This window comes from Microtus pennsylvanicus, chromosome 11, assembly GCF_037038515.1.
Source record: "Microtus pennsylvanicus isolate mMicPen1 chromosome 11, mMicPen1.hap1, whole genome shotgun sequence".
NCBI lineage: Eukaryota > Metazoa > Chordata > Mammalia > Rodentia > Cricetidae > Microtus > Microtus pennsylvanicus.
Genome location: NC_134589.1, coordinates 28,535,787 through 28,541,924, shown reverse-complemented (window position 1 = coordinate 28,541,924; position 6,138 = coordinate 28,535,787). Strand labels below are relative to the sequence as shown.

The following is a 6,138-nucleotide window of genomic DNA, read 5'->3' as shown; positions in this document are numbered from 1 at the left end:
GTGAAACTGGCTGGTGTGTGTTCCTAAGTATTAAATATCACATTTCTGGCAATTAAGGTTTATAGTGAAGCCTGGCTTTGTGAATGCTTTATCCAAATTGTTCTGCAGCTTGACTTGGTTGAGGGATGATGTTCCTGATGCCCCACTGACAGGCATTAGGAAGCGAGTCTTCTAAACTAACTACAGAATGGACAAGTGAGGGGCATGGCAAGCTGAAGGGCAGGATTTAATCCCTCCTTCTTCCATGATGGAGACTGAAGGCCAGGCACAAATAAGGCAGGTAGTCTTGGTCTTGCCTTCGGTATTCATATTCTATGAGCATCGATAGTCCCTGTTCTTCACCAAGTTGTGTCTCTTTCAAGTTCAATTGCATCTAAAATAACAAATCCATGAGCCCATATAAATAACCTCAAGAGGGCAAAGCCTTGTATCAAAGTCCCTGGGGTGGCTTCACAGTGACTCGGGCTGTCACATTGCTGAACCTTTCAAAGCCAGAGAGGTAGCAACAGTTTCCCCTGTATTTGAGGGGTGCAGAAACTCAGTTCCCTCAAAAAAGCAAACTCCTAAGACAAGTTCTTCCCCAGGAGTGGGAATAACCAAAAATAAGCGGTCCCACTGAGATGATAATGGCTCTCTTTTCTGTTTCATTCAACCAGTACACTAAATTTCATTGGCATAGTTCTCCAATAATGATGGGCTTTAATTCCTGATATGCACCCTACTTGATTGCAATGATTATTTTAATATAATATTACAATCGGCTAATGTTAATATAAGCTTTTTGTATGTAATTATGAGAGACAGTGGCCTGTCTGGCCCTCAAAAGTCTCTTGGAAACGTACTTGTAAAGTTACCTTGCTCTTGACTTTTTGTAAGTAGAAGCAGGGAAATGATTCTTGACGTAACTCAGACTCTACTTTAATTAAAACCAAGTGAGCCTTCATTAATGCTAACTCCTTGAGCTCTGAAATATCTATCAATATCTATCTGACATACATGATCTGGCCATGCCAAAAAGATGGTTTTCCTCCAGAGACAATCTCTTCTGTGGCAATGATAATGAGCTGAAGAGAGACGGGGCCCTGAGACTATGTGTGCTGGTACCACTGCGGTTTTTATAATACCAACTACAGAAAGAAGCTATTAGCAACATCATCTTGGTGGTCAGGTGGTAATACGGCAAAATAGGAGATAAAAATAGGTTTTTATAATACCAACTACAGAAAGAAGCTATTAGCAACATCATCTTGGTGGTCAGGTGGTAATAAGGCAAAATAGGAGATAAAAAATAAATCATCTATAGACACTTCCCTAAAAAAAAAATGCAATCTAAACATGTCGATCACCTGACTTTTTTCTAAGTAACTTTGAAGTGGCTAAACTCCTCGTTTTCCTCGTCTGAGCTTCGGCAGCCAGGCGTTTCTAATAAGAATCATCACAGCACCCATTTAATGAGTGTGTACTCTGGACCAGATGCTGTGTTTGAAGCTCGCTTTATCTCGTTCATACATTTGATCTCATTTGCAAGCTGTGCTATTTAATCAGCCCAGCCGATCCTTGGGCGGCCATGCTGCAATCACGTTTTGCATGTGAAGAAATTGAACTGCAAAGAGCCTAACTAACCTAGGACTCGAACCCAGGGTATTCAACTCTAGAACAATGAGATGTCTTTCCTCACACCTGGGGCTAGGATGAAGTCTTGGGGGTATAGTGGCGGGGAGGGAGGAAAATAAGTGAATACAGAGGAAAGGATGGGAATAAGGAGTCTCTAGCTACAGGATGCCACTCTGGGAAACTCACAATAAAATCAGACGAGGTTCAAAAAGGAGCTCTCATACCTCACCGTTTAATCCTAGTTGGTACCAGCCTCAGCCCAGATGATACGTCTGGAAGGATGTAGATGGACCCCTTTACAGGAAGCACATCCTGCTTTGGCTTTCAGCAGCTTTGCTATTGAGAAACAGAAGGGATATAGATGCTTTGGGGAAAGGACCACAGAAGGAAAGTTAGGCTTCTAAAGGCAGCTATTTTAGAATAGGGGTGAGCACCAGGGGAGCGCACTAATTCTTCCATGGTAGCACCCCATCTGTGGTGATTGTTTGCCTAGACCCTGCCTGGATCCTGAAGAGGATGTTGGTAATTTTTCCTGTTTCATTCTTGTGACGATGCTCAGATACATCCTCATTCTTCTAAGAAAGAAGCCGTGGCACAGAGGGACCAGGTAGCTAGCCTGGGGTTACTCAGACAGAAGAGCATCTGGATAAGCCAAGCCTCAAATTTTCTTGCTCCATCCTGCACCCAAGGGTCATACCCTGCATTTGTTCAAACTTTAGAACAACTCACTAAAAAAAATGTCATGCCTTAAAAATCCAAGTAGTGATCCCTCCTTCAGTCTAGGGTCTCCAGTCATGGAAGTGATGGACGCTTCATGTCCTTTGCAGCTTAATTGCATTCACATGTCTTAGGATACAGGAAGCCATCGTCACCAGGCAGCCCCGTGATAATTGCCAAGGCTGAGGGTGAGAATGTGGCGGTTGGTAAATATCAAGCCGTGCTCTTCTCTGCAGAGTCTGTGCTCTTACACAGAAAGACAAACTTGCTAATGACTTCTATAAATAAGTTCTCGCGTATAACTGTTGTTCCAGCAAAAAGCTGCTGAAATGTAATCTCCCCTTCAAGTATAAAACACCTTCCTTCTCTCTTTACTGTTTTATGGGGAGGTGAGGTAGACCCGAATCGCTGTCACTGGCTGTGTGACCTCTCTGTGCCTTCTCTTTTTTTTTTATCCTTTGTCTATTTCGGGAACAAATGAGTGTGCCATGTGAGCGCCTTGAGGATACGGGATCTATAGGCTGCATCTCTGGACTCCTGGGGTCCAGCTCAGGGTGGGCACCTGGGACCTCAGGGCTGACAGAAGTAAGCTCATTTGAATTGATGGTGCTTTGGAAAGTCTAAAGGCCCCTAGGAACATAAGAATGGCCATTTCACGAGGCGGGGGCAGACTCATGCTTACTTCCTCTCAGCATGTACTCTCTCCCCTCTGTACACAGTCACTGGAAAATGAATGCTTTGCAAGTTCTTTGCCCAGCTCTCAACTTAAGCAAGCCATAGTGGGCGAACTATAACCACAAACCCAACCCGGCCCACGGTGTGCTGCATAGAAAGTTCTCTTGGAATCTAGCCACACCCGTTCTTTCCTGTTTTCTCTTTGACCACTTTAATACTAGGAAAACCGAGTGAAGTCACAGTGGCAGAAGCCCCACAAGTCCCACGGATGGAAGAGTCACTGTCTCGCTCATGGCTTTAAATGCCAGTTGCCTGCTAAATTACCTTCAGAGCCACTAGGAACATGTTCCTCCCTAAAGCTCTCACTTCATCCAGAGCAGGGAACCATGCACCGAATTCTCCCCCAGTAGGTAGTATTCTCCCCTGGGTCCTCAGGAAGACACACTCAAAGACAGGATGCAGAAGAGGAAACTGTACGCGTCTAAGCCTCATTTCTACAGGAGCCCAAGGCTCTGTTATCTACTGCAACAGTAAACATAGAACAACAGCAAGCATGGTAACAGATGGCTACTGAGTGTCTAGTGCATGCCAGGCCCTGGGCTAAATGCTTTTCTCCAAGCCCATGAAGTCATAAATGGATATAGGAAGTAGGCAGCTTTACAATCCTTACGTAAAGATGAGAGCCTGCATGACCCAGGTGCTCAGGGATGAAGCTAGGCTATGACATCTGCATAGTCTTATGAGGATACTAAAGGTCTTTTTCTATGTAAATAGCATTTTTTCATTTATTTTCCATACCAACCAGTTTCTCCCCCCTCTTCTCCTTCCATCCCCTCCTTTTTCCTATCTAACCCCCCCCATTCCCTCCTCCTCTATCTCCATTCAGAAAGGACAAGCCTTTTATGGGCTTGCTCAAAGCAGGGCACATCACGATGAGACATGACCGAGCTCCTCCCCTTACATCGAGGCGGGGCCAGGTAATCCAGATACTAAGGGCCTTAACTCCCTTTGGGGATACACGTCTGGAATTCAGACTGTTTCCCCAGTTCAGCCAAGCAACCCTCTCTCCTTGCTTCTCACGACATCACATTTTGTCTTCTGACCATGGCCTGCCTTGCTTCCTCTATCCATTTTACAGTTATTCCTACCTTGCCATTGCTGCTATGGACAGATACGGTGCTGAGTTCTAGGACGCTGGCGTGGTTCTTTGCCAGACGAAGCTTAGAGTCTAGCCAAAGATGTGAAGAACGAAGCATTCTCACCACAAATGTGGAAGCCAAACTGTGATGCGTGTTCCAAGCTAACAGGACCGTGAAAATGACTTCTCAGAGGGTGACCCTTGAGCCAAGTTCTAAAGGGGCTCACAAATAAAAGTCAGATAAAAAGGGGGAGGAAAAGATATATGAAACAGAAATAACAGAGTAAGCACAGGCTGTAGAGAAAGAAAGAAGTGCGGTGTGTGAGGTGAAAAAAACCTGCTAGTCCATGCTAACCACTGAGACTTTTAGAAAAAGTCAGGGCCCAGCCAAGGGCTGGGCTCACATTCAGGCCCTTACCTTCTGGGTGGTGGAAGTCACTGAGTTATTACAGAGGTTAATGTGGTAGCCTTGTCATGAGTGCCGTCACAAGGTGACTCTTTCAGGTTTAATAAGGGACAGAGAAAGGTCAACTGGAGCATGTGCATCAGGCCTGAGAGATGCATAGTCACTCTCCCAAATCTTGAGTGAGAAGCACTGGTCACATACTGGTCACAGGCTTGTCACACACTCCTGGAAAAGGAAATTGTGTTCCATGCCAGAGACTGCTCACAGCTGGACCAATGACGGGGCTAACTCAGAAGCCTGCTCACGGCAAGTGTTCATTCAGCAAAGACAAATACTTGGGACCTAGTTCTAAAGCTGAATTTCAGCATGGAACTTGGAGAAAGTGATTACTTTGGTCTCCAGAAAATTCTGCAATGTGAAGGTAGCTCTGCATCTGATTGTATGACTCTCAGGTGCAAGACCAACAGCCTGGAAACCATAGGCGTGAGACCCTAGCCACCTGAGCCTCTGAGGCTCTCCATGGACTGCTGCTATCCTGCCCAGCTTCTCCTCTACCACGCTTCCGATGAAGTATAAATCACCATACTGTGATAAGCAAGACATAGACCCCCTCTGACCCGAAGTTTCTTTGTGTTTAATAGAAATGAGCTAGTCTTGGTTTTATCTAAGGCCCCTTCTAGAGCTCAGACTCTGAGCAGTAGAATGATTCATTCAGCAAGCATTTGCCAAGCTTCACACTGGGCCAAATTCCATGGCAAACATTAGGAGCAAGATGATGAATAGCATCCATTCCCGGAGATGTTTACCTAAAGATGGGAACAGACACAAAGCCAATAGTCTAGAAGTAACATGCTGTTCGAGTGTGAACTCGAACCATAAGACCTGGGCACCGTTTGCCACCCGATACTTCCTTGATCAAGTGGTAAAGCAGAATTGTGGTGTCCCTGTAAATCAAAAGCAGATCATGAGATGGAGTTTTGAGAATTAAATGAGATGATATTACAGCTAACATTTCTCTATGCCTATGTCCAATTTATAAATGCTATATGTATAAATCTCAGCTCAAGGCGAATCTCTGGAGAAGGATGCCCAAATCCATTCCCCAAGCTCCCAACACACCATCCCTTGCAACATGCATCACAGTTGGATTCCTGCATGTACTGTAGATGATCAGCGCTCAACCAGTGTTAATGGTGATCATCAATAAAGCGTGGTGTTGGCAGTGATGATGTTGGTGACAACTAGTTCTGACAGTGATGTTCAGCTCCCACATGCCTGTACCAGGTATCGATGGTTTGTATCTATTCTGATCACCAGTGCCCTGTAGGCTCTAAGATACTTTGAATTTTCAATCGTCATGAGGTTCCTAAGAAGTTGAACCAGCAGAATACATTGAGATATTTATAAATGGAGATTCATTACAGCATCTGGTCCACCTGACTACAGCGGGGGAGAAGTCTCACCACATGGCATCTTCAAGCTGAAGAACCAAGGATTCATTGGCATGATCTCACTCAGTCCAGGTCCAAAGTCTGTAGACCCATAGACATTTAAGTGGTGTTTGCAGTATGAATCCTAGGTCCTGCAA

General features: G+C 45.0%; 1 protein-coding gene across 3 annotated transcripts in view; it reads left to right on the top strand.

Annotated features, from left to right (window-relative positions):
* Nucleotides 1-6,138, top strand: part of Ca10 (carbonic anhydrase 10) — a 483,666-nt gene that overhangs the window by 450,570 nt on the left and 26,958 nt on the right. The window lies entirely within an intron of this gene.